The following is a 17310-nucleotide window of genomic DNA, read 5'->3' on the forward strand; positions in this document are numbered from 1 at the left end:
GGCTTTTTGAAGAAGCTCAGGGACTCTTTTTTTTTTTTCTTAAAAAAGATTACAACACCTAGTATTCCCATGCGGCCTCCCATCCAAGTACTAACCAGGCCTTATTTAAAAGCTTAGACCATTAGTGAAGAAGACTAAGAAGAACTTTTGAAAAAACTCAAACTCTTTCATGCTTTCTGAAGAATCTCAGAGACTTTTTAAGGCTTTTTGAAGCTCAGGCACTCTTTTTTTTTTTTTTTTTTTTTTAAAAGCTTACAGCACCTGGTATTCCCAGGCGGTCTCCCATCCAAGTACTAACCAGGCCCGACCCTGCTTAGCTTCCGAGATCAGACGAGATCGGGCGTGCCCAAGGTGGTATGGCCGTAAGCTAAAACTGCTGCCAAAATTGGGCTATTTAAAAGGTTAGACCATTAGTGAAGAAAACTAAGAACAACTTTTGAAAAAACTCAAGCTCTTTCATGCTTTCTGAAGAATCTCAGAGACTTTTTAAGGCTTTTTGAAGAAGCTCAGGGACTCTTTTTTTTTTTTCTTAAAAAAGCTTACAACACCTAGTATTCCCATGCGGCCTCCCATCCAAGTACTAACCAGGCCTTATTTAAAAGCTTAGACCATTAGTGAAGAAGACTAAGAAGAACTTTTGAAAAAACTCAAACTCTTTCATGCTTTCTGAAGAATCTCAGAGACTTTTTAAGGCTTTTTGAAGCTCAGGGACTCTTTTTTTTTTTTTTAAAAGCTTACAGCACCTGGTATTCCCAGGCGGTCTCCCATCCAAGTACTAACCAGGCCCGACCCTGCTTAGCTTCCGAGATCAGACGAGATCGGGCGTGCCCAAGGTGGTATGGCCGTAAGCGAATACTGCTGCCAAAATTGGGCTATTTAAAAGGTTAGACCATTAGTGAAGAAAACTAAGAACAACTTTTGAAAAAACTCAAACTCTTTCATGCTTTCTGAAGAATCTCAGAGACTTTTTAAGGCTTTTTGAAGCTCAGGCACTCTTTTTTTTTTTTTTAAAAGCTTACAGCACCTGGTATTCCCAGGCGGTCTCCCATCCAAGTACTAACCAGGCCCGACCCTGCTTAGCTTCCGAGATCAGACGAGATCGGGCGTGCCCAAGGTGGTATGGCCGTAAGCGAAAACTGCTGCCAAAATTGGGCTATTTAAAAGGTTAGACCATTAGTGAAGAAAACTAAGAACAACTTTTGAAAAAACTCAAACTCTTTCATGCTTTCTGAAGAATCTCAGAGACTTTTTAAGGGTTTTTGAAGAAGCTCAGGGACTCTTTTTTTTTTTTCTTAAAAAAGCTTACAACACCTAGTATTCCCATGCGGCCTCCCATCCAAGTACTAACCAGGCCTTATTTAAAAGCTTAGACCATTAGTGAAGAAGACTAAGAAGAACTTTTGAAAAAACTCAAACTCTTTCATGCTTTCTGAAGAATCTCAGAGACTTTTTAAGGCTTTTTGAAGCTCAGGCACTCTTTTTTTTTTTTTTTTTTTTTTTAAAAGCTTACAGCACCTGGTATTCCCAGGCGGTCTCCCATCCAAGTACTAACCAGGCCCGACCCTGCTTAGCTTCCGAGATCAGACGAGATCGGGCGTGCCCAAGGTGGTATGGCCGTAAGCTAAAACTGCTGCCAAAATTGGGCTATTTAAAAGGTTAGACCATTAGTGAAGAAAACTAAGAACAACTTTTGAAAAAACTCAAGCTCTTTCATGCTTTCTGAAGAATCTCAGAGACTTTTTAAGGCTTTTTGAAGAAGCTCAGGGACTCTTTTTTTTTTTTCTTAAAAAAGCTTACAACACCTAGTATTCCCATGCGGCCTCCCATCCAAGTACTAACCAGGCCTTATTTAAAAGCTTAGACCATTAGTGAAGAAGACTAAGAAGAACTTTTGAAAAAACTCAAACTCTTTCATGCTTTCTGAAGAATCTCAGAGACTTTTTAAGGCTTTTTGAAGCTCAGGCACTCTTTTTTTTTTATTTTTTTTTTTTAAAAGCTTACAGCACCTGGTATTCCCAGGCGGTCTCCCATCCAAGTACTAACCAGGCCCGACCCTGCTTAGCTTCCGAGATCAGACGAGATCGGGCGTGCCCAAGGTGGTATGGCCGTAAGCGAAAACTGCTGCCAAAATTGGGCTATTTAAAAGGTTAGACCATTAGTGAAGAAAACTAAGAACAACTTTTGAAAAAACTCAAACTCTTTCATGCTTTCTGAAGAATCTCAGAGACTTTTTAAGGCTTTTTGAAGCTCAGGGACTCTTTTTTTTTTTTTTAAAAGCTTACAGCACCTGGTATTCCCAGGCGGTCTCCCATCCAAGTACTAACCAGGCCCGACCCTGCTTAGCTTCCGAGATCAGACGAGATCGGGCGTGCCCAAGGTGGTATGGCCGTAAGCTAAAACTGCTGCCAAAATTGGGCTATTTAAAAGGTTAGACCATTAGTGAAGAAAACTAAGAACAACTTTTGAAAAAACTCAAGCTCTTTCTTGCTTTCTGAAGAATCTCAGAGACTTTTTAAGGCTTTTTGAAGAAGCTCAGGGACTCTTTTTTTTTTTTCTTAAAAAAGCTTACAACACCTAGTATTCCCATGCGCCCTCCCATCCAAGTACTAACCAGGCCTTATTTAAAAGCTTAGACCATTAGTGAAGAAGACTAAGAAGAACTTTTGAAAAAACTCAAACTCTTTCATGCTTTCTGAAGAATCTCAGAGACTTTTTAAGGCTTTTTGAAGCTCAGGCACTCTTTTTTTTTTTTTTTTTTTTTTTTAAAAGCTTACAGCACCTGGTATTCCCAGGCGGTCTCCCATCCAAGTACTAACCAGGCCCGACCCTGCTTAGCTTCCGAGATCAGACGAGATCGGGCGTGCCCAAGGTGGTATGGCCGTAAGCTAAAACTGCTGCCAAAATTGGGCTATTTAAAAGGTTAGACCATTAGTGAAGAAAACTAAGAACAACTTTTGAAAAAACTCAAGCTCTTTCATGCTTTCTGAAGAATCTCAGAGACTTTTTAAGGCTTTTTGAAGAAGCTCAGGGACTCTTTTTTTTTTTTCTTAAAAAAGCTTACAACACCTAGTATTCCCATGCGGCCTCCCATCCAAGTACTAACCAGGCCTTATTTAAAAGCTTAGACCATTAGTGAAGAAGACTAAGAAGAACTTTTGAAAAAACTCAAACTCTTTCATGCTTTCTGAAGAATCTCAGAGACTTTTTAAGGCTTTTTGAAGCTCAGGGACTCTTTTTTTTTTTTTTAAAAGCTTACAGCACCTGGTATTCCCAGGCGGTCTCCCATCCAAGTACTAACCAGGCCCGACCCTGCTTAGCTTCCGAGATCAGACGAGATCGGGCGTGCCCAAGGTGGTATGGCCGTAAGCGAATACTGCTGCCAAAATTGGGCTATTTAAAAGGTTAGACCATTAGTGAAGAAAACTAAGAACAACTTTTGAAAAAACTCAAGCTCTTTCATGCTTTCTGAAGAATCTCAGAGACTTTTTAAGGCTTTTTGAAGAAGCTCAGGGACTCTTTTTTTTTTTTCTTAAAAAAGCTTACAACACCTAGTATTCCCATGCGGCCTCCCATCCAAGTACTAACCAGGCCTTATTTAAAAGCTTAGACCATTAGTGAAGAAGACTAAGAAGAACTTTTGAAAAAACTCAAACTCTTTCATGCTTTCTGAAGAATCTCAGAGACTTTTTAAGGCTTTTTGAAGCTCAGGCACTCTTTTTTTTTTATTTTTTTTTTTTAAAAGCTTACAGCACCTGGTATTCCCAGGCGGTCTCCCATCCAAGTACTAACCAGGCCCCACCCTGCTTAGCTTCCGAGATCAGACGAGATCGGGCGTGCCCAAGGTGGTATGGCCGTAAGCTAAAACTGCTGCCAAAATTGGGCTATTTAAAAGGTTAGACCATTAGTGAAGAAAACTAAGAACAACTTTTGAAAAAACTCAAGCTCTTTCATGCTTTCTGAAGAATCTCAGAGACTTTTTAAGGCTTTTTGAAGCTCAGGCACTCTTTTTTTTTTTTTTAAAAGCTTACAGCACCTGGTATTCCCAGGCGGTCTCCCATCCAAGTACTAACCAGGCCCGACCCTGCTTAGCTTCCGAGATCAGACGAGATCGGGCGTGCCCAAGGTGGTATGGCCGTAAGCTAAAACTGCTGCCAAAATTGGGCTATTTAAAAGGTTAGACCATTAGTGAAGAAAACTAAGAACAACTTTTGAAAAAACTCAAGCTCTTTCATGCTTTCTGAAGAATCTCAGAGACTTTTTAAGGCTTTTTGAAGAAGCTCAGGGACTCTTTTTTTTTTTTCTTAAAAAAGCTTACAACACCTAGTATTCCCATGCGGCCTCCCATCCAAGTACTAACCAGGCCTTATTTAAAAGCTTAGACCATTAGTGAAGAAGACTAAGAAGAACTTTTGAAAAAACTCAAACTCTTTCATGCTTTCTGAAGAATCTCAGAGACTTTTTAAGGCTTTTTGAAGCTCAGGCACTCTTTTTTTTTTTTTTTTTTTTTTAAAAGCTTACAGCACCTGGTATTCCCAGGCGGTCTCCCATCCAAGTACTAACCAGGCCCGACCCTGCTTAGCTTCCGAGATCAGACGAGATCGGGCGTGCCCAAGGTGGTATGGCCGTAAGCTAAAACTGCTGCCAAAATTGGGCTATTTAAAAGGTTAGACCATTAGTGAAGAAAACTAAGAACAACTTTTGAAAAAACTCAAGCTCTTTCATGCTTTCTGAAGAATCTCAGAGACTTTTTAAGGCTTTTTGAAGAAGCTCAGGGACTCTTTTTTTTTTTTCTTAAAAAAGATTACAACACCTAGTATTCCCATGCGGCCTCCCATCCAAGTACTAACCAGGCCTTATTTAAAAGCTTAGACCATTAGTGAAGAAGACTAAGAAGAACTTTTGAAAAAACTCAAACTCTTTCATGCTTTCTGAAGAATCTCAGAGACTTTTTAAGGCTTTTTGAAGCTCAGGCACTCTTTTTTTTTTTTTTTTTTTTTTAAAAGCTTACAGCACCTGGTATTCCCAGGCGGTCTCCCATCCAAGTACTAACCAGGCCCGACCCTGCTTAGCTTCCGAGATCAGACGAGATCGGGCGTGCCCAAGGTGGTATGGCCGTAAGCTAAAACTGCTGCCAAAATTGGGCTATTTAAAAGGTTAGACCATTAGTGAAGAAAACTAAGAACAACTTTTGAAAAAACTCAAGCTCTTTCATGCTTTCTGAAGAATCTCAGAGACTTTTTAAGGCTTTTTGAAGAAGCTCAGGGACTCTTTTTTTTTTTTCTTAAAAAAGCTTACAACACCTAGTATTCCCATGCGGCCTCCCATCCAAGTACTAACCAGGCCTTATTTAAAAGCTTAGACCATTAGTGAAGAAGACTAAGAAGAACTTTTGAAAAAACTCAAACTCTTTCATGCTTTCTGAAGAATCTCAGAGACTTTTTAAGGCTTTTTGAAGCTCAGGGACTCTTTTTTTTTTTTTTAAAAGCTTACAGCACCTGGTATTCCCAGGCGGTCTCCCATCCAAGTACTAACCAGGCCCGACCCTGCTTAGCTTCCGAGATCAGACGAGATCGGGCGTGCCCAAGGTGGTATGGCCGTAAGCGAATACTGCTGCCAAAATTGGGCTATTTAAAAGGTTAGACCATTAGTGAAGAAAACTAAGAACAACTTTTGAAAAAACTCAAACTCTTTCATGCTTTCTGAAGAATCTCAGAGACTTTTTAAGGCTTTTTGAAGCTCAGGCACTCTTTTTTTTTTTTTTAAAAGCTTACAGCACCTGGTATTCCCAGGCGGTCTCCCATCCAAGTACTAACCAGGCCCGACCCTGCTTAGCTTCCGAGATCAGACGAGATCGGGCGTGCCCAAGGTGGTATGGCCGTAAGCGAAAACTGCTGCCAAAATTGGGCTATTTAAAAGGTTAGACCATTAGTGAAGAAAACTAAGAACAACTTTTGAAAAAACTCAAACTCTTTCATGCTTTCTGAAGAATCTCAGAGACTTTTTAAGGGTTTTTGAAGAAGCTCAGGGACTCTTTTTTTTTTTTCTTAAAAAAGCTTACAACACCTAGTATTCCCATGCGGCCTCCCATCCAAGTACTAACCAGGCCTTATTTAAAAGCTTAGACCATTAGTGAAGAAGACTAAGAAGAACTTTTGAAAAAACTCAAACTCTTTCATGCTTTCTGAAGAATCTCAGAGACTTTTTAAGGCTTTTTGAAGCTCAGGCACTCTTTTTTTTTTTTTTTTTTTTTTAAAAGCTTACAGCACCTGGTATTCCCAGGCGGTCTCCCATCCAAGTACTAACCAGGCCCGACCCTGCTTAGCTTCCGAGATCAGACGAGATCGGGCGTGCCCAAGGTGGTATGGCCGTAAGCTAAAACTGCTGCCAAAATTGGGCTATTTAAAAGGTTAGACCATTAGTGAAGAAAACTAAGAACAACTTTTGAAAAAACTCAAGCTCTTTCATGCTTTCTGAAGAATCTCAGAGACTTTTTAAGGCTTTTTGAAGAAGCTCAGGGACTCTTTTTTTTTTTTCTTAAAAAAGCTTACAACACCTAGTATTCCCATGCGGCCTCCCATCCAAGTACTAACCAGGCCTTATTTAAAAGCTTAGACCATTAGTGAAGAAGACTAAGAAGAACTTTTGAAAAAACTCAAACTCTTTCATGCTTTCTGAAGAATCTCAGAGACTTTTTAAGGCTTTTTGAAGCTCAGGCACTCTTTTTTTTTTATTTTTTTTTTTTAAAAGCTTACAGCACCTGGTATTCCCAGGCGGTCTCCCATCCAAGTACTAACCAGGCCCGACCCTGCTTAGCTTCCGAGATCAGACGAGATCGGGCGTGCCCAAGGTGGTATGGCCGTAAGCGAAAACTGCTGCCAAAATTGGGCTATTTAAAAGGTTAGACCATTAGTGAAGAAAACTAAGAACAACTTTTGAAAAAACTCAAACTCTTTCATGCTTTCTGAAGAATCTCAGAGACTTTTTAAGGCTTTTTGAAGCTCAGGGACTCTTTTTTTTTTTTTTAAAAGCTTACAGCACCTGGTATTCCCAGGCGGTCTCCCATCCAAGTACTAACCAGGCCCGACCCTGCTTAGCTTCCGAGATCAGACGAGATCGGGCGTGCCCAAGGTGGTATGGCCGTAAGCTAAAACTGCTGCCAAAATTGGGCTATTTAAAAGGTTAGACCATTAGTGAAGAAAACTAAGAACAACTTTTGAAAAAACTCAAGCTCTTTCTTGCTTTCTGAAGAATCTCAGAGACTTTTTAAGGCTTTTTGAAGAAGCTCAGGGACTCTTTTTTTTTTTTCTTAAAAAAGCTTACAACACCTAGTATTCCCATGCGCCCTCCCATCCAAGTACTAACCAGGCCTTATTTAAAAGCTTAGACCATTAGTGAAGAAGACTAAGAAGAACTTTTGAAAAAACTCAAACTCTTTCATGCTTTCTGAAGAATCTCAGAGACTTTTTAAGGCTTTTTGAAGCTCAGGCACTCTTTTTTTTTTTTTTTTTTTTTTTAAAAGCTTACAGCACCTGGTATTCCCAGGCGGTCTCCCATCCAAGTACTAACCAGGCCCGACCCTGCTTAGCTTCCGAGATCAGACGAGATCGGGCGTGCCCAAGGTGGTATGGCCGTAAGCTAAAACTGCTGCCAAAATTGGGCTATTTAAAAGGTTAGACCATTAGTGAAGAAAACTAAGAACAACTTTTGAAAAAACTCAAGCTCTTTCATGCTTTCTGAAGAATCTCAGAGACTTTTTAAGGCTTTTTGAAGAAGCTCAGGGACTCTTTTTTTTTTTTCTTAAAAAAGCTTACAACACCTAGTATTCCCATGCGGCCTCCCATCCAAGTACTAACCAGGCCTTATTTAAAAGCTTAGACCATTAGTGAAGAAGACTAAGAAGAACTTTTGAAAAAACTCAAACTCTTTCATGCTTTCTGAAGAATCTCAGAGACTTTTTAAGGCTTTTTGAAGCTCAGGGACTCTTTTTTTTTTTTTTAAAAGCTTACAGCACCTGGTATTCCCAGGCGGTCTCCCATCCAAGTACTAACCAGGCCCGACCCTGCTTAGCTTCCGAGATCAGACGAGATCGGGCGTGCCCAAGGTGGTATGGCCGTAAGCGAATACTGCTGCCAAAATTGGGCTATTTAAAAGGTTAGACCATTAGTGAAGAAAACTAAGAACAACTTTTGAAAAAACTCAAGCTCTTTCATGCTTTCTGAAGAATCTCAGAGACTTTTTAAGGCTTTTTGAAGAAGCTCAGGGACTCTTTTTTTTTTTTCTTAAAAAAGCTTACAACACCTAGTATTCCCATGCGGCCTCCCATCCAAGTACTAACCAGGCCTTATTTAAAAGCTTAGACCATTAGTGAAGAAGACTAAGAAGAACTTTTGAAAAAACTCAAACTCTTTCATGCTTTCTGAAGAATCTCAGAGACTTTTTAAGGCTTTTTGAAGCTCAGGCACTCTTTTTTTTTATTTTTTTTTTTTAAAAGCTTACAGCACCTGGTATTCCCAGGCGGTCTCCCATCCAAGTACTAACCAGGCCCCACCCTGCTTAGCTTCCGAGATCAGACGAGATCGGGCGTGCCCAAGGTGGTATGGCCGTAAGCTAAAACTGCTGCCAAAATTGGGCTATTTAAAAGGTTAGACCATTAGTGAAGAAAACTAAGAACAACTTTTGAAAAAACTCAAACTCTTTCATGCTTTCTGAAGAATCTCAGAGACTTTTTAAGGCTTTTTGAAGCTCAGGGACTCTTTTTTTTTTTTTAAAAGCTTACAGCACCTGGTATTCCCAGGCGGTCTCCCATCCAAGTACTAACCAGGCCCGACCCTGCTTAGCTTCCGAGATCAGACGAGATCGGGCGTGCCCAAGGTGGTATGGCCGTAAGCTAAAACTGCTGCCAAAATTGGGCTATTTAAAAGGTTAGACCATTAGTGAAGAAAACTAAGAACAACTTTTGAAAAAACTCAAGCTCTTTCATGCTTTCTGAAGAATCTCAGAGACTTTTTAAGGCTTTTTGAAGAAGCTCAGGGACTCTTTTTTTTTTTTCTTAAAAAAGCTTACAACACCTAGTATTCCCATGCGGCCTCCCATCCAAGTACTAACCAGGCCTTATTTAAAAGCTTAGACCATTAGTGAAGAAGACTAAGAAGAACTTTTGAAAAAACTCAAACTCTTTCATGCTTTCTGAAGAATCTCAGAGACTTTTTAAGGCTTTTTGAAGCTCAGGGACTCTTTTTTTTTTTTTTAAAAGCTTACAGCACCTGGTATTCCCAGGCGGTCTCCCATCCAAGTACTAACCAGGCCCGACCCTGCTTAGCTTCCGAGATCAGACGAGATCGGGCGTGCCCAAGGTGGTATGGCCGTAAGCGAATACTGCTGCCAAAATTGGGCTATTTAAAAGGTTAGACCATTAGTGAAGAAAACTAAGAACAACTTTTGAAAAAACTCAAGCTCTTTCATGCTTTCTGAAGAATCTCAGAGACTTTTTAAGGCTTTTTGAAGAAGCTCAGGGACTCTTTTTTTTTTTTCTTAAAAAAGCTTACAACACCTAGTATTCCCATGCGGCCTCCCATCCAAGTACTAACCAGGCCTTATTTAAAAGCTTAGACCATTAGTGAAGAAGACTAAGAAGAACTTTTGAAAAAACTCAAACTCTTTCATGCTTTCTGAAGAATCTCAGAGACTTTTTAAGGCTTTTTGAAGCTCAGGCACTCTTTTTTTTTTATTTTTTTTTTTTAAAAGCTTACAGCACCTGGTATTCCCAGGCGGTCTCCCATCCAAGTACTAACCAGGCCCCACCCTGCTTAGCTTCCGAGATCAGACGAGATCGGGCGTGCCCAAGGTGGTATGGCCGTAAGCTAAAACTGCTGCCAAAATTGGGCTATTTAAAAGGTTAGACCATTAGTGAAGAAAACTAAGAACAACTTTTGAAAAAACTCAAACTCTTTCATGCTTTCTGAAGAATCTCAGAGACTTTTTAAGGCTTTTTGAAGCTCAGGGACTCTTTTTTTTTTTTTTAAAAGCTTACAGCACCTGGTATTCCCAGGCGGTCTCCCATCCAAGTACTAACCAGGCCCGACCCTGCTTAGCTTCCGAGATCAGACGAGATCGGGCGTGCCCAAGGTGGTATGGCCGTAAGCTAAAACTGCTGCCAAAATTGGGCTATTTAAAAGGTTAGACCATTAGTGAAGAAAACTAAGAACAACTTTTGAAAAAACTCAAGCTCTTTCATGCTTTCTGAAGAATCTCAGAGACTTTTTAAGGCTTTTTGAAGAAGCTCAGGGACTCTTTTTTTTTTTTCTTAAAAAAGCTTACAACACCTAGTATTCCCATGCGGCCTCCCATCCAAGTACTAACCAGGCCTTATTTAAAAGCTTAGACCATTAGTGAAGAAGACTAAGAAGAACTTTTGAAAAAACTCAAACTCTTTCATGCTTTCTGAAGAATCTCAGAGACTTTTTAAGGCTTTTTGAAGCTCAGGGACTCTTTTTTTTTTTTTTAAAAGCTTACAGCACCTGGTATTCCCAGGCGGTCTCCCATCCAAGTACTAACCAGGCCCGACCCTGCTTAGCTTCCGAGATCAGACGAGATCGGGCGTGCCCAAGGTGGTATGGCCGTAAGCGAATACTGCTGCCAAAATTGGGCTATTTAAAAGGTTAGACCATTAGTGAAGAAAACTAAGAACAACTTTTGAAAAAACTCAAACTCTTTCATGCTTTCTGAAGAATCTCAGAGACTTTTTAAGGCTTTTTGAAGCTCAGGCACTCTTTTTTTTTTTTTTAAAAGCTTACAGCACCTGGTATTCCCAGGCGGTCTCCCATCCAAGTACTAACCAGGCCCGACCCTGCTTAGCTTCCGAGATCAGACGAGATCGGGCGTGCCCAAGGTGGTATGGCCGTAAGCGAAAACTGCTGCCAAAATTGGGCTATTTAAAAGGTTAGACCATTAGTGAAGAAAACTAAGAACAACTTTTGAAAAAACTCAAACTCTTTCATGCTTTCTGAAGAATCTCAGAGACTTTTTAAGGGTTTTTGAAGAAGCTCAGGGACTCTTTTTTTTTTTTCTTAAAAAAGCTTACAACACCTAGTATTCCCATGCGGCCTCCCATCCAAGTACTAACCAGGCCTTATTTAAAAGCTTAGACCATTAGTGAAGAAGACTAAGAAGAACTTTTGAAAAAACTCAAACTCTTTCATGCTTTCTGAAGAATCTCAGAGACTTTTTAAGGCTTTTTGAAGCTCAGGCACTCTTTTTTTTTTATTTTTTTTTTTTAAAAGCTTACAGCACCTGGTATTCCCAGGCGGTCTCCCATCCAAGTACTAACCAGGCCCCACCCTGCTTAGCTTCCGAGATCAGACGAGATCGGGCGTGCCCAAGGTGGTATGGCCGTAAGCTAAAACTGCTGCCAAAATTGGGCTATTTAAAAGGTTAGACCATTAGTGAAGAAAACTAAGAACAACTTTTGAAAAAACTCAAGCTCTTTCATGCTTTCTGAAGAATCTCAGAGACTTTTTAAGGCTTTTTGAAGCTCAGGCACTCTTTTTTTTTTTTTTAAAAGCTTACAGCACCTGGTATTCCCAGGCGGTCTCCCATCCAAGTACTAACCAGGCCCGACCCTGCTTAGCTTCCGAGATCAGACGAGATCGGGCGTGCCCAAGGTGGTATGGCCGTAAGCTAAAACTGCTGCCAAAATTGGGCTATTTAAAAGGTTAGACCATTAGTGAAGAAAACTAAGAACAACTTTTGAAAAAACTCAAGCTCTTTCATGCTTTCTGAAGAATCTCAGAGACTTTTTAAGGCTTTTTGAAGAAGCTCAGGGACTCTTTTTTTTTTTTCTTAAAAAAGCTTACAACACCTAGTATTCCCATGCGGCCTCCCATCCAAGTACTAACCAGGCCTTATTTAAAAGCTTAGACCATTAGTGAAGAAGACTAAGAAGAACTTTTGAAAAAACTCAAACTCTTTCATGCTTTCTGAAGAATCTCAGAGACTTTTTAAGGCTTTTTGAAGCTCAGGCACTCTTTTTTTTTTATTTTTTTTTTTTAAAAGCTTACAGCACCTGGTATTCCCAGGCGGTCTCCCATCCAAGTACTAACCAGGCCCGACCCTGCTTAGCTTCCGAGATCAGACGAGATCGGGCGTGCCCAAGGTGGTATGGCCGTAAGCGAAAACTGCTGCCAAAATTGGGCTATTTAAAAGGTTAGACCATTAGTGAAGAAAACTAAGAACAACTTTTGAAAAAACTCAAACTCTTTCATGCTTTCTGAAGAATCTCAGAGACTTTTTAAGGCTTTTTGAAGCTCAGGGACTCTTTTTTTTTTTTTAAAAGCTTACAGCACCTGGTATTCCCAGGCGGTCTCCCATCCAAGTACTAACCAGGCCCGACCCTGCTTAGCTTCCGAGATCAGACGAGATCGGGCGTGCCCAAGGTGGTATGGCCGTAAGCTAAAACTGCTGCCAAAATTGGGCTATTTAAAAGGTTAGACCATTAGTGAAGAAAACTAAGAACAACTTTTGAAAAAACTCAAGCTCTTTCTTGCTTTCTGAAGAATCTCAGAGACTTTTTAAGGCTTTTTGAAGAAGCTCAGGGACTCTTTTTTTTTTTTCTTAAAAAAGCTTACAACACCTAGTATTCCCATGCGCCCTCCCATCCAAGTACTAACCAGGCCTTATTTAAAAGCTTAGACCATTAGTGAAGAAGACTAAGAAGAACTTTTGAAAAAACTCAAACTCTTTCATGCTTTCTGAAGAATCTCAGAGACTTTTTAAGGCTTTTTGAAGCTCAGGCACTCTTTTTTTTTTTTTTTTTTTTTTTAAAAGCTTACAGCACCTGGTATTCCCAGGCGGTCTCCCATCCAAGTACTAACCAGGCCCGACCCTGCTTAGCTTCCGAGATCAGACGAGATCGGGCGTGCCCAAGGTGGTATGGCCGTAAGCTAAAACTGCTGCCAAAATTGGGCTATTTAAAAGGTTAGACCATTAGTGAAGAAAACTAAGAACAACTTTTGAAAAAACTCAAGCTCTTTCATGCTTTCTGAAGAATCTCAGAGACTTTTTAAGGCTTTTTGAAGAAGCTCAGGGACTCTTTTTTTTTTTTCTTAAAAAAGCTTACAACACCTAGTATTCCCATGCGGCCTCCCATCCAAGTACTAACCAGGCCTTATTTAAAAGCTTAGACCATTAGTGAAGAAGACTAAGAAGAACTTTTGAAAAAACTCAAACTCTTTCATGCTTTCTGAAGAATCTCAGAGACTTTTTAAGGCTTTTTGAAGCTCAGGGACTCTTTTTTTTTTTTTTAAAAGCTTACAGCACCTGGTATTCCCAGGCGGTCTCCCATCCAAGTACTAACCAGGCCCGACCCTGCTTAGCTTCCGAGATCAGACGAGATCGGGCGTGCCCAAGGTGGTATGGCCGTAAGCGAATACTGCTGCCAAAATTGGGCTATTTAAAAGGTTAGACCATTAGTGAAGAAAACTAAGAACAACTTTTGAAAAAACTCAAGCTCTTTCATGCTTTCTGAAGAATCTCAGAGACTTTTTAAGGCTTTTTGAAGAAGCTCAGGGACTCTTTTTTTTTTTTCTTAAAAAAGCTTACAACACCTAGTATTCCCATGCGGCCTCCCATCCAAGTACTAACCAGGCCTTATTTAAAAGCTTAGACCATTAGTGAAGAAGACTAAGAAGAACTTTTGAAAAAACTCAAACTCTTTCATGCTTTCTGAAGAATCTCAGAGACTTTTTAAGGCTTTTTGAAGCTCAGGCACTCTTTTTTTTTATTTTTTTTTTTTAAAAGCTTACAGCACCTGGTATTCCCAGGCGGTCTCCCATCCAAGTACTAACCAGGCCCCACCCTGCTTAGCTTCCGAGATCAGACGAGATCGGGCGTGCCCAAGGTGGTATGGCCGTAAGCTAAAACTGCTGCCAAAATTGGGCTATTTAAAAGGTTAGACCATTAGTGAAGAAAACTAAGAACAACTTTTGAAAAAACTCAAACTCTTTCATGCTTTCTGAAGAATCTCAGAGACTTTTTAAGGCTTTTTGAAGCTCAGGGACTCTTTTTTTTTTTTTTAAAAGCTTACAGCACCTGGTATTCCCAGGCGGTCTCCCATCCAAGTACTAACCAGGCCCGACCCTGCTTAGCTTCCGAGATCAGACGAGATCGGGCGTGCCCAAGGTGGTATGGCCGTAAGCTAAAACTGCTGCCAAAATTGGGCTATTTAAAAGGTTAGACCATTAGTGAAGAAAACTAAGAACAACTTTTGAAAAAACTCAAGCTCTTTCATGCTTTCTGAAGAATCTCAGAGACTTTTTAAGGCTTTTTGAAGAAGCTCAGGGACTCTTTTTTTTTTTTCTTAAAAAAGCTTACAACACCTAGTATTCCCATGCGGCCTCCCATCCAAGTACTAACCAGGCCTTATTTAAAAGCTTAGACCATTAGTGAAGAAGACTAAGAAGAACTTTTGAAAAAACTCAAACTCTTTCATGCTTTCTGAAGAATCTCAGAGACTTTTTAAGGCTTTTTGAAGCTCAGGGACTCTTTTTTTTTTTTTTAAAAGCTTACAGCACCTGGTATTCCCAGGCGGTCTCCCATCCAAGTACTAACCAGGCCCGACCCTGCTTAGCTTCCGAGATCAGACGAGATCGGGCGTGCCCAAGGTGGTATGGCCGTAAGCGAATACTGCTGCCAAAATTGGGCTATTTAAAAGGTTAGACCATTAGTGAAGAAAACTAAGAACAACTTTTGAAAAAACTCAAGCTCTTTCATGCTTTCTGAAGAATCTCAGAGACTTTTTAAGGCTTTTTGAAGAAGCTCAGGGACTCTTTTTTTTTTTTCTTAAAAAAGCTTACAACACCTAGTATTCCCATGCGGCCTCCCATCCAAGTACTAACCAGGCCTTATTTAAAAGCTTAGACCATTAGTGAAGAAGACTAAGAAGAACTTTTGAAAAAACTCAAACTCTTTCATGCTTTCTGAAGAATCTCAGAGACTTTTTAAGGCTTTTTGAAGCTCAGGCACTCTTTTTTTTTTATTTTTTTTTTTTAAAAGCTTACAGCACCTGGTATTCCCAGGCGGTCTCCCATCCAAGTACTAACCAGGCCCCACCCTGCTTAGCTTCCGAGATCAGACGAGATCGGGCGTGCCCAAGGTGGTATGGCCGTAAGCTAAAACTGCTGCCAAAATTGGGCTATTTAAAAGGTTAGACCATTAGTGAAGAAAACTAAGAACAACTTTTGAAAAAACTCAAGCTCTTTCATGCTTTCTGAAGAATCTCAGAGACTTTTTAAGGCTTTTTGAAGCTCAGGCACTCTTTTTTTTTTTTTTAAAAGCTTACAGCACCTGGTATTCCCAGGCGGTCTCCCATCCAAGTACTAACCAGGCCCGACCCTGCTTAGCTTCCGAGATCAGACGAGATCGGGCGTGCCCAAGGTGGTATGGCCGTAAGCTAAAACTGCTGCCAAAATTGGGCTATTTAAAAGGTTAGACCATTAGTGAAGAAAACTAAGAACAACTTTTGAAAAAACTCAAGCTCTTTCATGCTTTCTGAAGAATCTCAGAGACTTTTTAAGGCTTTTTGAAGAAGCTCAGGGACTCTTTTTTTTTTTTCTTAAAAAAGCTTACAACACCTAGTATTCCCATGCGGCCTCCCATCCAAGTACTAACCAGGCCTTATTTAAAAGCTTAGACCATTAGTGAAGAAGACTAAGAAGAACTTTTGAAAAAACTCAAACTCTTTCATGCTTTCTGAAGAATCTCAGAGACTTTTTAAGGCTTTTTGAAGCTCAGGCACTCTTTTTTTTTTTTTTTTTTTTTAAAAGCTTACAGCACCTGGTATTCCCAGGCGGTCTCCCATCCAAGTACTAACCAGGCCCGACCCTGCTTAGCTTCCGAGATCAGACGAGATCGGGCGTGCCCAAGGTGGTATGGCCGTAAGCTAAAACTGCTGCCAAAATTGGGCTATTTAAAAGGTTAGACCATTAGTGAAGAAAACTAAGAACAACTTTTGAAAAAACTCAAGCTCTTTCATGCTTTCTGAAGAATCTCAGAGACTTTTTAAGGCTTTTTGAAGAAGCTCAGGGACTCTTTTTTTTTTTTCTTAAAAAAGATTACAACACCTAGTATTCCCATGCGGCCTCCCATCCAAGTACTAACCAGGCCTTATTTAAAAGCTTAGACCATTAGTGAAGAAGACTAAGAAGAACTTTTGAAAAAACTCAAACTCTTTCATGCTTTCTGAAGAATCTCAGAGACTTTTTAAGGCTTTTTGAAGCTCAGGCACTCTTTTTTTTTTTTTTTTTTTTTTAAAAGCTTACAGCACCTGGTATTCCCAGGCGGTCTCCCATCCAAGTACTAACCAGGCCCGACCCTGCTTAGCTTCCGAGATCAGACGAGATCGGGCGTGCCCAAGGTGGTATGGCCGTAAGCTAAAACTGCTGCCAAAATTGGGCTATTTAAAAGGTTAGACCATTAGTGAAGAAAACTAAGAACAACTTTTGAAAAAACTCAAGCTCTTTCATGCTTTCTGAAGAATCTCAGAGACTTTTTAAGGCTTTTTGAAGAAGCTCAGGGACTCTTTTTTTTTTTTCTTAAAAAAGCTTACAACACCTAGTATTCCCATGCGGCCTCCCATCCAAGTACTAACCAGGCCTTATTTAAAAGCTTAGACCATTAGTGAAGAAGACTAAGAAGAACTTTTGAAAAAACTCAAACTCTTTCATGCTTTCTGAAGAATCTCAGAGACTTTTTAAGGCTTTTTGAAGCTCAGGGACTCTTTTTTTTTTTTTTAAAAGCTTACAGCACCTGGTATTCCCAGGCGGTCTCCCATCCAAGTACTAACCAGGCCCGACCCTGCTTAGCTTCCGAGATCAGACGAGATCGGGCGTGCCCAAGGTGGTATGGCCGTAAGCGAATACTGCTGCCAAAATTGGGCTATTTAAAAGGTTAGACCATTAGTGAAGAAAACTAAGAACAACTTTTGAAAAAACTCAAACTCTTTCATGCTTTCTGAAGAATCTCAGAGACTTTTTAAGGCTTTTTGAAGCTCAGGCACTCTTTTTTTTTTTTTTAAAAGCTTACAGCACCTGGTATTCCCAGGCGGTCTCCCATCCAAGTACTAACCAGGCCCGACCCTGCTTAGCTTCCGAGATCAGACGAGATCGGGCGTGCCCAAGGTGGTATGGCCGTAAGCGAAAACTGCTGCCAAAATTGGGCTATTTAAAAGGTTAGACCATTAGTGAAGAAAACTAAGAACAACTTTTGAAAAAACTCAAACTCTTTCATGCTTTCTGAAGAATCTCAGAGACTTTTTAA

The 17310-nt window shown here is 40.3% G+C and overlaps 41 non-coding genes across 41 annotated transcripts; all 41 read right to left on the minus strand.

Moving 5' to 3' along the window:
* Nucleotides 1–249: 249 nt before the first annotated feature.
* On the minus strand, nt 250–368 carry LOC143705053 (5S ribosomal RNA). Its single transcript, XR_013191988.1, has one exon. It is a non-coding gene; the product is annotated as a 5S ribosomal RNA (ribosomal RNA).
* A 363-nt stretch (nt 369–731) lies between these two features.
* Nucleotides 732–850, minus strand: LOC143705055 (5S ribosomal RNA). Its single transcript, XR_013191990.1, has one exon. It is a non-coding gene; the product is annotated as a 5S ribosomal RNA (ribosomal RNA).
* Nucleotides 851–1012: 162 nt separating this feature from the next.
* On the minus strand, nt 1013–1131 carry LOC143705056 (5S ribosomal RNA). The gene has a single exon (XR_013191991.1). It is a non-coding gene; the product is annotated as a 5S ribosomal RNA (ribosomal RNA).
* A 372-nt stretch (nt 1132–1503) lies between these two features.
* LOC143705057 (5S ribosomal RNA) lies at nt 1504–1622 on the minus strand. The gene has a single exon (XR_013191992.1). It is a non-coding gene; the product is annotated as a 5S ribosomal RNA (ribosomal RNA).
* A 372-nt stretch (nt 1623–1994) lies between these two features.
* LOC143705059 (5S ribosomal RNA) lies at nt 1995–2113 on the minus strand. The gene has a single exon (XR_013191993.1). It is a non-coding gene; the product is annotated as a 5S ribosomal RNA (ribosomal RNA).
* Nucleotides 2114–2275: 162 nt separating this feature from the next.
* Nucleotides 2276–2394, minus strand: LOC143705060 (5S ribosomal RNA). Its single transcript, XR_013191994.1, has one exon. It is a non-coding gene; the product is annotated as a 5S ribosomal RNA (ribosomal RNA).
* A 373-nt stretch (nt 2395–2767) lies between these two features.
* LOC143705061 (5S ribosomal RNA) lies at nt 2768–2886 on the minus strand. The gene has a single exon (XR_013191995.1). It is a non-coding gene; the product is annotated as a 5S ribosomal RNA (ribosomal RNA).
* Nucleotides 2887–3249: 363 nt separating this feature from the next.
* On the minus strand, nt 3250–3368 carry LOC143705062 (5S ribosomal RNA). The gene has a single exon (XR_013191996.1). It is a non-coding gene; the product is annotated as a 5S ribosomal RNA (ribosomal RNA).
* Nucleotides 3369–3740: 372 nt separating this feature from the next.
* LOC143704656 (5S ribosomal RNA) lies at nt 3741–3859 on the minus strand. Its single transcript, XR_013191605.1, has one exon. It is a non-coding gene; the product is annotated as a 5S ribosomal RNA (ribosomal RNA).
* Nucleotides 3860–4021: 162 nt separating this feature from the next.
* LOC143705063 (5S ribosomal RNA) lies at nt 4022–4140 on the minus strand. Its single transcript, XR_013191997.1, has one exon. It is a non-coding gene; the product is annotated as a 5S ribosomal RNA (ribosomal RNA).
* A 371-nt stretch (nt 4141–4511) lies between these two features.
* LOC143705064 (5S ribosomal RNA) lies at nt 4512–4630 on the minus strand. Its single transcript, XR_013191998.1, has one exon. It is a non-coding gene; the product is annotated as a 5S ribosomal RNA (ribosomal RNA).
* Nucleotides 4631–5001: 371 nt separating this feature from the next.
* Nucleotides 5002–5120, minus strand: LOC143705065 (5S ribosomal RNA). The gene has a single exon (XR_013191999.1). It is a non-coding gene; the product is annotated as a 5S ribosomal RNA (ribosomal RNA).
* A 363-nt stretch (nt 5121–5483) lies between these two features.
* Nucleotides 5484–5602, minus strand: LOC143705067 (5S ribosomal RNA). Its single transcript, XR_013192001.1, has one exon. It is a non-coding gene; the product is annotated as a 5S ribosomal RNA (ribosomal RNA).
* A 162-nt stretch (nt 5603–5764) lies between these two features.
* On the minus strand, nt 5765–5883 carry LOC143705068 (5S ribosomal RNA). Its single transcript, XR_013192002.1, has one exon. It is a non-coding gene; the product is annotated as a 5S ribosomal RNA (ribosomal RNA).
* Nucleotides 5884–6254: 371 nt separating this feature from the next.
* Nucleotides 6255–6373, minus strand: LOC143705069 (5S ribosomal RNA). Its single transcript, XR_013192003.1, has one exon. It is a non-coding gene; the product is annotated as a 5S ribosomal RNA (ribosomal RNA).
* Nucleotides 6374–6745: 372 nt separating this feature from the next.
* On the minus strand, nt 6746–6864 carry LOC143705070 (5S ribosomal RNA). Its single transcript, XR_013192004.1, has one exon. It is a non-coding gene; the product is annotated as a 5S ribosomal RNA (ribosomal RNA).
* Nucleotides 6865–7026: 162 nt separating this feature from the next.
* LOC143705071 (5S ribosomal RNA) lies at nt 7027–7145 on the minus strand. The gene has a single exon (XR_013192005.1). It is a non-coding gene; the product is annotated as a 5S ribosomal RNA (ribosomal RNA).
* A 372-nt stretch (nt 7146–7517) lies between these two features.
* Nucleotides 7518–7636, minus strand: LOC143705072 (5S ribosomal RNA). Its single transcript, XR_013192006.1, has one exon. It is a non-coding gene; the product is annotated as a 5S ribosomal RNA (ribosomal RNA).
* Nucleotides 7637–7999: 363 nt separating this feature from the next.
* Nucleotides 8000–8118, minus strand: LOC143705073 (5S ribosomal RNA). The gene has a single exon (XR_013192007.1). It is a non-coding gene; the product is annotated as a 5S ribosomal RNA (ribosomal RNA).
* A 371-nt stretch (nt 8119–8489) lies between these two features.
* Nucleotides 8490–8608, minus strand: LOC143704657 (5S ribosomal RNA). The gene has a single exon (XR_013191606.1). It is a non-coding gene; the product is annotated as a 5S ribosomal RNA (ribosomal RNA).
* Nucleotides 8609–8769: 161 nt separating this feature from the next.
* On the minus strand, nt 8770–8888 carry LOC143705074 (5S ribosomal RNA). The gene has a single exon (XR_013192008.1). It is a non-coding gene; the product is annotated as a 5S ribosomal RNA (ribosomal RNA).
* Nucleotides 8889–9251: 363 nt separating this feature from the next.
* On the minus strand, nt 9252–9370 carry LOC143705075 (5S ribosomal RNA). Its single transcript, XR_013192009.1, has one exon. It is a non-coding gene; the product is annotated as a 5S ribosomal RNA (ribosomal RNA).
* A 372-nt stretch (nt 9371–9742) lies between these two features.
* On the minus strand, nt 9743–9861 carry LOC143704659 (5S ribosomal RNA). The gene has a single exon (XR_013191607.1). It is a non-coding gene; the product is annotated as a 5S ribosomal RNA (ribosomal RNA).
* A 162-nt stretch (nt 9862–10023) lies between these two features.
* LOC143705076 (5S ribosomal RNA) lies at nt 10024–10142 on the minus strand. Its single transcript, XR_013192010.1, has one exon. It is a non-coding gene; the product is annotated as a 5S ribosomal RNA (ribosomal RNA).
* Nucleotides 10143–10505: 363 nt separating this feature from the next.
* Nucleotides 10506–10624, minus strand: LOC143705078 (5S ribosomal RNA). The gene has a single exon (XR_013192012.1). It is a non-coding gene; the product is annotated as a 5S ribosomal RNA (ribosomal RNA).
* A 162-nt stretch (nt 10625–10786) lies between these two features.
* LOC143705079 (5S ribosomal RNA) lies at nt 10787–10905 on the minus strand. Its single transcript, XR_013192013.1, has one exon. It is a non-coding gene; the product is annotated as a 5S ribosomal RNA (ribosomal RNA).
* A 372-nt stretch (nt 10906–11277) lies between these two features.
* LOC143704660 (5S ribosomal RNA) lies at nt 11278–11396 on the minus strand. Its single transcript, XR_013191608.1, has one exon. It is a non-coding gene; the product is annotated as a 5S ribosomal RNA (ribosomal RNA).
* Nucleotides 11397–11558: 162 nt separating this feature from the next.
* On the minus strand, nt 11559–11677 carry LOC143705080 (5S ribosomal RNA). The gene has a single exon (XR_013192014.1). It is a non-coding gene; the product is annotated as a 5S ribosomal RNA (ribosomal RNA).
* Nucleotides 11678–12049: 372 nt separating this feature from the next.
* LOC143705081 (5S ribosomal RNA) lies at nt 12050–12168 on the minus strand. Its single transcript, XR_013192015.1, has one exon. It is a non-coding gene; the product is annotated as a 5S ribosomal RNA (ribosomal RNA).
* Nucleotides 12169–12329: 161 nt separating this feature from the next.
* Nucleotides 12330–12448, minus strand: LOC143705082 (5S ribosomal RNA). The gene has a single exon (XR_013192016.1). It is a non-coding gene; the product is annotated as a 5S ribosomal RNA (ribosomal RNA).
* A 372-nt stretch (nt 12449–12820) lies between these two features.
* On the minus strand, nt 12821–12939 carry LOC143705084 (5S ribosomal RNA). The gene has a single exon (XR_013192018.1). It is a non-coding gene; the product is annotated as a 5S ribosomal RNA (ribosomal RNA).
* Nucleotides 12940–13302: 363 nt separating this feature from the next.
* On the minus strand, nt 13303–13421 carry LOC143705085 (5S ribosomal RNA). Its single transcript, XR_013192019.1, has one exon. It is a non-coding gene; the product is annotated as a 5S ribosomal RNA (ribosomal RNA).
* Nucleotides 13422–13792: 371 nt separating this feature from the next.
* LOC143704661 (5S ribosomal RNA) lies at nt 13793–13911 on the minus strand. Its single transcript, XR_013191609.1, has one exon. It is a non-coding gene; the product is annotated as a 5S ribosomal RNA (ribosomal RNA).
* Nucleotides 13912–14073: 162 nt separating this feature from the next.
* On the minus strand, nt 14074–14192 carry LOC143705086 (5S ribosomal RNA). Its single transcript, XR_013192020.1, has one exon. It is a non-coding gene; the product is annotated as a 5S ribosomal RNA (ribosomal RNA).
* A 363-nt stretch (nt 14193–14555) lies between these two features.
* LOC143705087 (5S ribosomal RNA) lies at nt 14556–14674 on the minus strand. The gene has a single exon (XR_013192021.1). It is a non-coding gene; the product is annotated as a 5S ribosomal RNA (ribosomal RNA).
* Nucleotides 14675–15046: 372 nt separating this feature from the next.
* Nucleotides 15047–15165, minus strand: LOC143704662 (5S ribosomal RNA). Its single transcript, XR_013191610.1, has one exon. It is a non-coding gene; the product is annotated as a 5S ribosomal RNA (ribosomal RNA).
* A 162-nt stretch (nt 15166–15327) lies between these two features.
* LOC143705088 (5S ribosomal RNA) lies at nt 15328–15446 on the minus strand. Its single transcript, XR_013192022.1, has one exon. It is a non-coding gene; the product is annotated as a 5S ribosomal RNA (ribosomal RNA).
* A 370-nt stretch (nt 15447–15816) lies between these two features.
* Nucleotides 15817–15935, minus strand: LOC143705090 (5S ribosomal RNA). Its single transcript, XR_013192024.1, has one exon. It is a non-coding gene; the product is annotated as a 5S ribosomal RNA (ribosomal RNA).
* Nucleotides 15936–16306: 371 nt separating this feature from the next.
* LOC143705091 (5S ribosomal RNA) lies at nt 16307–16425 on the minus strand. The gene has a single exon (XR_013192025.1). It is a non-coding gene; the product is annotated as a 5S ribosomal RNA (ribosomal RNA).
* A 363-nt stretch (nt 16426–16788) lies between these two features.
* Nucleotides 16789–16907, minus strand: LOC143705092 (5S ribosomal RNA). The gene has a single exon (XR_013192026.1). It is a non-coding gene; the product is annotated as a 5S ribosomal RNA (ribosomal RNA).
* Nucleotides 16908–17069: 162 nt separating this feature from the next.
* On the minus strand, nt 17070–17188 carry LOC143705093 (5S ribosomal RNA). Its single transcript, XR_013192027.1, has one exon. It is a non-coding gene; the product is annotated as a 5S ribosomal RNA (ribosomal RNA).
* Nucleotides 17189–17310: the final 122 nt, after the last annotated feature.

The sequence above is a fragment of the Siphateles boraxobius genome, unplaced genomic scaffold (assembly GCF_051911475.1).
Source record: "Siphateles boraxobius isolate OS27281-9 unplaced genomic scaffold, OSU_SipBor_1 390, whole genome shotgun sequence".
In the NCBI taxonomy this organism is placed as follows: Eukaryota; Metazoa; Chordata; class Actinopteri; order Cypriniformes; family Leuciscidae; genus Siphateles; species Siphateles boraxobius.